Here is an 11,523-nt window from a genome sequence, read left to right as displayed (position 1 = left end):
CAGCCGCAGCTGATTTTCATATAGAGTTATTTAAACTCCTTTTTTTTAAAAAAAATCTGCATTTCAGAAACTCAATCCTCACACTGTAGTCTTTTTGGTTTCCCCCCCCACTCTAAGCATTAAACTGTTTGGCACCGGACCAAACATTCTTGTAAAATTCTAAATTTATCAGAATGCACACATGCTATAAAGCATGAACAGCGGCATAAAATCTGCAGTAAGTAAGTACAGGACCTCTGTGTGTCTGAGTCCCCCCCCCCCGGATATTAAGGGAAGCAAGAAACACACACAGACACACAGACCCTTTGGATTAATTAATTTTTTGCCAACTTTTTCAATAAGGGACACGGGAGAAAGATCTGCAAAACAATGTCAGAAGTCGGTTAACAAAGAAGCAGTTGAGCGACGAGTGGCAAAAGAGAGAGCGTTACTGTTTGACGCATTTTCCAGAGCTTTTCGCGAGCAGACAGAGGGTGCCAACTTCTTCCTCCTGCTTGAAGAAGAAATGGAAGGGGGGGAAACATTTATCAAAATAAGCAAAATATGTGAGGTATGGAATGTGGTTCATCGGTGTGGGGGGGGGACAGGGCTTTATTGGTTGATTGGTAAATTAAAACACATGGCAATGTGTTACAGGGAAGAACACACTGCCGACTGTATTACTCCTTTTTTATGGGTTAATCTCTAATAAGAACCAGCTGCTAATAAAGCACGGGAGTTCATGGGAACCCACCCTTTTGTTGAAAGGAGAATCGGTGTCAATACTAGAAACAGATGAGCACAAACATACACACAGGAGAAAGCCCTCCGGGGGTCAGGTTAGGGGACCCCGGCCAAGAGAGGCGAGGCCTTGGCCATCAAGAGTGAAGGAACACAGTGTGAGCTTTTCTCTGGATCTCCAGATGACAGAGATCAGCTCCCCTTGCATTGTGAAGGCCACGGGTTCGGTTATTAGAGCGTGAACATGGAACGTTTCCTTCAAGAGTTGATAAGTTGTAATTGACAGGGCTTTTTTTGTAGAAAAAGCCCAGCAGGAACTCATTAGCATAATAGGTCACACCCAACAGCAGATACTCATTAGCATATTAGGCCACACCCCCATACCTTCCCTTGGCTTGCCTGGGCTAGCCAGCCCTTGGACAGGCCAGGAAAGTTAAATGCCTCCCCGATCCTTCCAGGCCCCCCGCCTCAGAGTCGCTGGGGGGGGGGGTTGCTATCCAGGCCTTTGGCTGTACTGGGCGTGGCCAGCTCTGAAGCCAGCCGGAACTCCGTTCCTGTGCGTTCCTGCCCAAAAATAGCCCTGGTAATTGACAAGAATTGGGATCGCTACACGCTCAGATAAAGCAAATGTTGTGAAACGAATTGTTTTCTGCGCGCAGCGTTCGTCGCCTGTGAGCGATTATACAAGAATTATCGACAGAATTAGTATAGTAAACGTTTTTGCAACTTATCTTTATTGGCTCTTGGTTATTTTTTCTCATGGATGCTGTTTTTGGTATTCCCCCGGGAAAGATGGCCGCTTTGAAAGGTGGGCTGTATTGCTTCACATTCTTTTTGCTGACCTCCTCTCCATCCCCAAACCTCCCCCTCCCCCTGCCCTCAAATCTCCAGAAATTCCCCAGGAAGGTGCTGGCAACCCTCGCCACTACCTCACCCCAATTCTGGGGCCCTCGCACCTTTTCGCCAATCTTCTTGCTGTCCACACACACAAAAAGTTTTCTTTCCTCATAGAGGTCGGGGAAAATGATTTGTCCAAGCACTCTGTTTTCGTCTGCTGTTTCAAGCTACATTTAATACCTTTTCAAGAGGCTGTGGTGACCCAGAAGAGATACAGAAACGAGGAGGGAAGGAATTACGAGCATCAAATTTAATAACATCCACCCCCAGTCCCTCGCCTTCCCTGGGCTATCGTAAGAGGCATAACCGGCCTTTTGAAAAGGGGATTCTAATCTGAAGTGAATTTGTAGCTAATTCAACCCTACAGACCAGCGACTCTGGGATTTCCTAGATAATACAATCCAGATAGAAATGTTGATGGATATGCGCGGCAAGAGGCTTGTCTGTGGATTAGGTGTCAGGAGAGCCAATGATGCCTTTCCCCCCTAGCTCGAGTATGCTCCGATATTCTGCTCTTCTTCAGAATGGGTCAGTTATAGACAGGGGTCATTTCGTAGAAAAAGAGGTGCAGGAGCTCATTAGCATAACTCCTTAGGATAACTTATTTGCATAGGCCACACCCCCTGACATCACCGGGAGTGTGTCAGAAGGCAACACCCACTGCAACTTACCTGGCTGCTTCTTGCTCCTCATGGCCCGGGGCTGCTGGGACCAGGGGGCAGGACTTGTTGCACGTGCCCGCCCCCTGGGCTCTTTACTGCCGGAGCTCCGTTCCTGTGCGCTCCTGCAGGAAATGACCCCTGGTTATAGAATAGGCCTATGCAGTTATCCCGGTCTAAACCCACTGAAATCAATGGGCTTAGACTAGATATACTTGCCATAGGATGGTACTACACATCTAGATGCCCCAAAATGCGGATTGCCACTTCGGGGTCAGGAAGCAATTTTTCTCCAGGCCAGTTCGGCCAGGGATCCTGGAGGGTTTTTTTTGTCATCTTCTGGGCATGGAACAGGGGGCACTGTGGGTATGGAGGGGGAGGCATTTGTGAATTTCCAGGGGGTTGGACTAGATGACCCTGAAGGTCCCTTCCAACTCTATGATTCTAGATTCAAGTCCAGTAGCACCTGAGAGACCAAGTAGATTTTTTTACGGGTATCTGATAAAGAAGAAAAAGAAGAGAAGAAGAGATTGGATTTATACCCCGCCCTTCACTCGGAGTCTCAGAGCGGCTTACAAACTCCTTTCCCCTCCCCTCCCCACAACAGACACCCTGGGAGGTGGGTGGGGATGAGAGACCTCTTTTGAGGACAGCTCTTGAGAGAACAGCTCTGAGAGAACTTGTGACTGACCCAAGGTCACACCAGCGGCTGCATGTGGAGGAAGGAGTGGGGGGGATCCAATCCGGTTCTCCCAGATTAGAGTCCGCGCACTTAACCATTACATCAAATTGGCCCTCACTGAAGGGAACTTTGATTCTCGAGAGCTTATACTCAAAAGATCTCGTTAGTCTCTAAGGTGCTACTGGCAGGGCTTTTTTTTTGTAGAAAAAGCCCAGCAGGAACTCATTAGCATAACAGGCCACACCCAACTGCTGAAACCCATTAGCATATTAGGCCATACCCCTGACAGCACAGCTCATTAGCACATTAGGCTGCACCCCCGTGTTACCAGAAGTGTGCTCATCCAGCCACACCCACCTTTTGCTTCTTATTCTGTTTAGCTTGTTTGTTGTCAAAACCCAGGGCCTTTTTTTGTAGCAGGAACTCCTTTGCATGTTAGGCCACACACCCCTAATGTAGCCAATCCTAATGAGTTCCTGCTGTTGGGTGTGGCCTATTATGCTAATGGGTTCCTGCTGGGCGTGGCCAACTTGGGAGCCAGCCGGAACTCTGCTCCTGTGCGTTCCTGCCCAAAAATAGCCTTGGCTACTGGTCTCCGATGGAGCTGTTCTACTGCAGAACAGGGCTGACGCATCCATCAGGCACAGTAAGCACCATGCCTAGGGCACAAGATGCTTTTAGGGACCCACGGAAATGTTTTAATTTCTTCTAAACTCAGAAGGGGAAAAAATGAACTTTTAGAGTCGAAGAAAATGTTTTAGTTTTTTTTCTCACATCAGAAAAAAAAAATGAAATCCCAGGGCCCATGAAAATCTATTAACTGCCCCGAGTCCACTCGCGGGAAGGGCGGGCTATAAATATGAATGAATGAACGAACGAATGAATGAATACATTACATTTTGCCTAAAACAGAAAAAAAATGTAGAAGAAGAGGAGGAGGAGGAGGAGGAGATTGGATTTATACCCCGCCCTTCACTTGGAGTTTCAGAGGGGCTTACAAACTCCTTTCCCTTACCCTCCCCACAACAGACACCCTGTGAGGTCGGTGGGGTTGAGAGAGCTCTTTCGAAGACTGCCCTTGAGAGAATAGCTCTGAGATAACTTGCGACTGACCCAAGGTCATTGTGGTGTATTCAATCATTGCCAATGTATGTGAATCACCTAATTCATACACCATGTTAAGCTTCATCCTGGGTAAGGATCCTAATCTTACAATCCCTATTGGTAGCCCCGGAAGAACCGACCAATCACCTACCATCAAGTTCCTGAGCGGGAACGATTGTGATTGGACCTTATCCCTACAATCTTATTGGTTGATATTGTATAATAGGGCGTGGCTACATTAGCCGGGAGAGTTTAAAAGTAGAACAGCTTCAGTGCAAAAGCTGTTCTGGCTATCAGATGTTGATCCATGTTGGAGCTGCGTTACGAGTTGTTGAATAAAGCTGAATCTTTGCTGAATCACTCTCCGACTACTTTATTAAGCGAGCGACTTAACAGCCATCCAGCTGGCTGCATGGGTAGGAGTGGGGAACCAAACCCAAGTCTCCCAGATTAGAATCCGTACACTTAACCACTACAGCAGACTGGCTAAGTTATATCACCTGGTGCTTGCACAGCTGGCTTTTGACAGCACTGTTGGATCCTGCCCACCTCATACAGGGCAAGGGCTAATTCTCGCTTAGGGGGGAGAAAGAGGGCAGTGATTCTGGAGCCCCATCCTGGACTTTTGCCCTGGGCCCTACCAGAGCTGCCAGGCTGACCCTGGGAACCACCAGGATACTTGGGAGAGGGGGACATGGGGAGGTGTGTGATATCGGTGTCACCACTTCCAGGTACAACCTGGAAGTCACAATGGGTAGCTCTAGGAATTGCCCAGCCCAGACCTGGATAGCTCAGGCTAGCCCGATCTTGTCAGATCTCAGAAGCTAAACAGTGTTGGCATTTGGATGGGAGATCACCAAGGAATACCAGAGTCGTGACACAGAGGCAAGCACTAGCAAACCACCTCTGAACATCGCTTGCCTTGAAAACCCTAAGTCAGCTGCAACTTGACAAAAAAAACTGTCAGAATTTCTATGGTTTCCCCCCACAGGGTTTGCAGAGATCCCTAGAGATACCAATTGTCACTTTGAGGTTGTGCCTGGATGTGACATACCATCATAGAGTTTAGCGGTGGGAGTCCAGACCAGGAGGCCTCCAACCAGGGGTCATTTCCTGCAGGAGCGCACAGGAGCGGAGCTCCGGCAGTAAAGAGCCCAGGGGGCAGGCACATGCAAGAAGCCCCACCCCCTGCTCCCAGCAGCCCTCAGTCAGAGCAAGAACCAGTCAGGTAAGCTGCAGAGCTCCCCCCCAGGTCCCCCGACCCAAAACAGTCCACTGGCACCTTTAAGACCAAGTTTTATTCAGGTACAAGCTCTCCCTCCTCTGCGAGGACAGGGCTGCACGTTCCCCCCGCCCCCAATAGCTAGCAATCCAAAACAGTCCAGTGGAGCCTGCGCGGTAGGTGTTGCCTTCTGACACACTTCTGGTGTGGTATATGCAAATAAGTTATGCTAATGAGTTATGCTAGTGAGCTCCTGCATCTACGAAATGACCCCTGCGCACCCTACCCAAACCACTAAGGCCGCCCTTGCATTGGGAAAGTGTTCAGTTGAAATATATGGGCCATTCATTGCCTAGGATAAGATCAAAAATGTCTGCAATTTCATGTATGTGCACTTCTGGAATTAGCCCTCCCGCTTTCGACAAACGCAAATAGACGGCCCCTTAAATCACAAGTTCATTCACCAAATGGTTGGGTGAACTGGCCTTGAGTCATTTCAGAGTTGGGATTTCTGCATTTGTTCAAACAAATATGCATGATGGAACACTCATGGCTCAAGATAATCGTTCCAGGATGATCTCCGACCGAATCGCACAAAAGAAGCTCGGAAGCTGTCTGGCCTCTCAGGATATATATTTGCAGCATTTAGGAGATATAAATTCTTCTGAGTTTGGGCCAAGATTCCTTCACTCACTTCATAAATCTGGAGCGACTCCCTTAACCTCGGTACAATTTAGATGAATAAGAAGAAGATTTGACCTGGGATGAGGTGAAGAATTGCTGTTAAACACCCATATATTGTATCGCTGTAGAGGGCCCGGCTGGGACTACGCTTGGGGGCTCGCTCGTAAAGTATGTCACAGTTTGAAAAGTACTTGGACTTCCCCCTCTTTCCCGTCATAATTTATCTCTTGAGGACATCCTCAAATGTATGCCCAATAAATCATGACGCCCCCTTTCGCCGTTCTTGATTTCAGTGCCTTGTTATGTAATTTAAGATATTTATCTGTTTTAGTAAAATTAAAATGGGATTAACTTTACCCCTCATGCAAAGCTCTTCAATGGATAATGATGGAATGGCTGGCTGGAGAGGGGAGGGGCAGAGGTGTAGTGGTTAGGAGCACGGAATCTAATCTGTGAGAACCGGGTTTGATTCCCCACTCTGCCACACGCAGCTCCTAGAGTGACCTTGGGTCAGTCACAAGCTCTCTCAGAGCTGTTCTCTCACAAGCAGTTCTTGAAAGAGTACTCTCAGCCCCACCCACCTCCCAGGGTGTCTGTTGTGGGGAGAGGAAGGGAAAGGAGATCGTAAACCGCTCTGAGACTCCTTCAGGTAGTGAAGGGAGGGGTATAAATCCAATCTCCTCCTGCTCCTGCTCCTCCTCCTCCTTGGTTTCTACAACTCAAGGGCATTTCTTATCCTTCCCATATGAATCTTTCCATTCATTAAGATTTAGCACAGATAATCTGATAGTTCTATCTCCTATCAGGTAGGGTTGCCATCTTCCAGGCGGGGCCTACAGTCCTCATGGAATTACAACTGATCTCCGGGCTACAGAGCTCCGTTCCCCTGGAAAAGATGGCAGCTTCCCAGGGTAGCTTCTGTAGCGTCATACCCTTGCTGAGCTTCCTGTTCTCCCCAGTCACCATCCCCAAATGTCCAGGAGATGGCAACTCTCAGGAGCCAATTTGGAGTAGTGGTTAAGTGCACGGACTCTAATCTGGGAGTACCAGGTTTGATTTCCCCTCCTCCACTTGCAGCTGTTGGATGACCCTGGGCAAGCCATAGTTCTGTCAGAGCTGTTCTCTCAGGAGCAGTCCTCAAAAGATCTCTCTCAGCCCCACCTCCCTCACAGGGTGTCTGATGTGGGGAGGGGAAGGGAAAGGCGTTTGTAAGCCACTCTGAGTGAAGGTCCGCACATAAGTTCAAAAACCAAGAGAGATCTACGCAGCATCAAAGAAAAGCCTGCAATGGGCAATTCCGGCCAGACGGTGGCAGTGGTGCGCTGCGACTGAGAAAAATGCTGACGACATCAAGCGACACCGACTAAAGAATGCTGCCGGAACACGTCTGATGCTTACAGCTGACCAAACTCCCTGTCGACTGCGAAGTGTGTGCGATTAAAAATGATATATGTTGTCCTCCCTTACCCCCATCATTGTTAGTCCCGTGTCAACAGATGAGTAACTGTAAATCGCTCAGAGCTGGCAGTTCTGCAAGGATTGAGCGATCAATAAACTGAAAGATTATTTATTTATTTATTTAGCTCAGCTGATCTACAAATTATTGGCCAGATTTAATGTAGGGATGCCAGCCTCCAGGTTGGACCTGGGGAGCCCCCAGAATTACACCTCATCTCCAGACTACAGAGATCAGTCCCCCTGGAGAAAACGAATGCTCTGGTGAGGGGACTCTCTGGCATTGTGCCCCACTGAGGCCCCTGTCCTCCCCAGGCTCCACCCCCAAATCTCCAGGAGTTTCCCACCCTCAGCCTGGCAACCCCCCCCTCCCCCCCCCACCAGTGGCTGGGGGGACCTGACAACCCTAATTTGGGGGTAGGGATGCTGGTCCACTGGTTGGCATCACCAGGATCTTTCTGGGCATGGCCTGGCCAGAAATGGTATCACATCTGAAACCTGAATGTGGTGTCACATGATATCTCAACCCCCACTTGTCCCTGGGCTCTGCCCCAGTCTCTCCAGGAATTTTGCAACCCAGCAACCTTAGTAGCGGGCCGCAGTGGCTCAGAGGTTAAGATGCTGAACTGCAGACCAGAAGGTTGGTAGTTCAGTAGTTCGAGACCCGGGTGCCGCAAAACGGAGTGAGCTCCCGTCTCTGGCCCCAGCTCCTGCCAACTTAGCAGTTCGAAAGCAAAAAGTTGCAAGTAGATAAATAGGTACCACTTTGGTGGGAAGGTCACAGAGTTCCGTGCACCTTGGCGTTTAGTCATGCCGGCCACATGACCATGGGAACATCTTCGGACAGCGCTGGCTCTTTGGCTTGGAAATGGAGATAAACACCGCCCCCTAGAGTCAGATTCGACTGGCTTTCGAGCAAGGGAAACCTTTACCTTTCCCTTTAACCTTCGTAGCAACCCAGCTGAAAGGAGACATCATTGGACAAATGCAAGGTCATGCTTGTGCATTCTTTCCCCTTGCCAGCATTATGGTTTTAAACCTGCTCCAGTTTTTTCCCTCCCGACAGAGCAGCCAAAGTCTTTGCCTTCTGATAGGGCAGTAGCCAGTCAGAATTTCAAATGGGCCTTCTGTTTGGAGGCCCCCACATAGTCCTGGCTAGCCAGTGAATCAGAGAGGTGCGACATGGTCTATGAACTTCCCTGATTCGCGCTCCCACATGCAGGCACAGTTCTGCCAAATGTGCATGCACCCAAGCCGAGACGTATATCTGGGCTTTGCGTCTGTGGCCCTGAACGATTCCAAAAGCCCAGGCTTTCAAGGGAAAATCGCACCTTATCAGTCTGTCTCCAAGCCTCCTTTGTCGTGCCAGAGGTTAACAAGAAGATGGTTACTGCATAACTGCGACGGCTCTTCATCTCTAATGATTCATTTGACAGATGTTGTTCTGGCTCCTGTCCAGTTTGTAATGGGGACTCAGCAGCTTCTGAGTGCATTAAGAATGACCTACTTACATCGGCTAGCCAAGATAACTGTAAATTTCATTTGGGTCTTGTAGTTAGGCTTGGTGCAGCTTATGATTCGTCTTCTTTTTTTAGGGAGGTAATGGGATTTTTCATGCAGATGGAATTCTAGGACGGCTTATTAGTGACACACAGTTACAAAAGGAGAGACGGCAGAAAAGTCCATTACCTGCAGGGCCAATGTCAACCACTTCACACTAAGGTGGGCCCCTGGAGTCAATGAGGGCAAACAAACTAAGACTGACAGTCACGCAATCCCATCGGATTATACGCAGGGCTCTTTTTGTAGAAAAAGCCCAACAGGAACTCATTAGCATATTGGGCCGCACCTCTGACACCACAGCTCATTGGCATATTAGGCCACACCCCCACATTACTAGAAGTGTGGTTATCCAGCCACACCCACCTTTTGCTTGTTATTCTGTTTACCTTGTTTGTTGTCAAAACCCAGGGCTTTTTTGTAGCAGGAACCCCTTTGCATGTTAGGCCACACACCCCTAATGTAGCCAATCCTAATGAGTTTGTGCTGTTGGGTGTGGCCTATTATGCTAATGAGTTCCTGCTGGGCGTGGCCAACTCAGGAGCCAGCCAGAACTCCGTTCCTGTGTGTTCCTGCCCAAAAATAGCCCTGACTAAGGGACAGTAATTGCATAGCAGATAGATTCAGGCGGGGTAGCTGTGTTGGTCAGAAGCAGCAGAACAGAGTTTGAGTATTATTATTATTATTATTATTATTATTATTATTATTATTATTATTATTATTATTATTATTATTATTATTATTATTATTATTATTATTATTATTATTATTATTATTATTATTATTATTATTATTATTATTATTATTATTATTATTATTATTATTATTATTATTATTATTATTATTATTATTATTATTATTATTATTATTATTATTATTATTATTATTATTATTATTATTATTATTATTATTATTATTATTATTATTATTATTATTATTATTATTATTATTATTATTATTATTATTATTATTATTATTATTATTATTATTATTATTATTATTATTATTATTATTATTATTATTATTATTATTATTATTATTATTATTATTATTATTATTATTATTATTATTATTATTAGTAGTAGTAGTAGTAGTAGTAGTAGTAGTAGTAGTAGTAGTAGTAGTAGGTGTTGCTCTTCTGTTTCCCTTTGCATATTGGTACTTGTGCTTTTCTTCAGTTCTGTTTTTAGATTTCTGGTTGGTGCCACGATCCTCATTCCTATTGCCTGCTTCCTCGAATGTCCCATCCTGCCGATTGTACTGACTCACCCTGTGTGATCCACCTTGAGCCCCAGTGAGAAAGGTGGACTATAAATAAAAAGAACTAAAAGAACTAAAATTAAATTTTATGAATTGTACTTATAAGAGAAGAATAAGAGGTTGGATTAATACCCCGCCTTTCACTACCTGAAGGAGTCTCAGAGCGGCTGACAAAGTCCTTTCCCTTCCCCTCCCTACAACAGACACCTGGTGAGGTAGGTGGGGCCGGGAGAGGTCTGAGAGAAACTGGCCCTGAGAGAACAGCTCTCTCAGCCCCACCTCAGAGCTCTCTCAGCCCCACCTACCTCACAGGGTGTCTGTTGTGGGGAGGGGAAGGGAAAGGAGATTGTAAGCCGCTCTGAGACTCCGAGTGAAGGGCAGGGTATAAATCCAATCTCTTCTTCTCTCTTCTGTCCATTCTTGCTTGAACCAACCCAGCTCACAGAGTTGTTGGGAGGATGAAATGGGAGAAGGAGAAAAGCGTGCATGCTGCCCAAAGGTTCTCTGAAGAATTGCAGGATAAAAATTTGGCAGCTAGATGGAAGGTCGGGGCACCAAAAGCTGGCAGCCACATGGTATGCCTAGCCCAGTGCCAATGTCTAGGCCACCAGGCTGACTTGGGGCTCAGGTCGTATAGCCAATTGGTCAGGGCATGCACTCTGGGACAGCTGGCCAGCCAATGGCCCAGACACCCTAATGGCTGTCCAGTTGCTTGGGACGCAAGTGCCAGCAGTGGTTTCGGGGATGTCTACCGGCCTGCAGCTTGGGCACACAACTGGCCAGCCAGTGGCTCAGGTGCACACATGCTCAGCCAGCGGGGGGCCAGCCTAGAGAGCCAGTGTGGTGTAGTGGTTAGGAGTATGTGCGTACTCTAATCTGGGAGAACCAGGTTTGATTCACATGCAGCTGCTGGTGTGACCTTGGGTTGGTCACAAGTGCTTTCAGAGTTGTTCTGTCAAGGGCAGTTCTCAAAAGAGCTCTCTCAGCCCCACCTACCGCACATGGTGTTTGTTGTGGGGAGAGGAAGGGACAGGGATTGTAAGCCACTCTGAGACTCCTTCGGGTAGTGAAGGGTGGGGTATGAATCCAATCTCTTCGTCTACAGGGCCAAAAGGTCTTGGGCCAGCCCTGCCATCCTTAGAGGTATACTGCCTTTTAACATGGAGGTTCCATTTAGCTGTCATGGCTGGTTTGTATGAAATCTTTTGGGGACCAATGGCACCCCTGAAATTAACACCTGAATGTCGATGCTGCAGTGCCCGGTTTCTTGCGTTTCTCTG

Source organism: Gekko japonicus, unplaced genomic scaffold (genome assembly GCF_001447785.1).
Source record: "Gekko japonicus isolate JY-2015 unplaced genomic scaffold, Gekko_japonicus_V1.1 scaffold420, whole genome shotgun sequence".
NCBI classification, from domain to species: domain Eukaryota; kingdom Metazoa; phylum Chordata; class Lepidosauria; order Squamata; family Gekkonidae; genus Gekko; species Gekko japonicus.
This window is presented reverse-complemented; position numbering follows the sequence as displayed.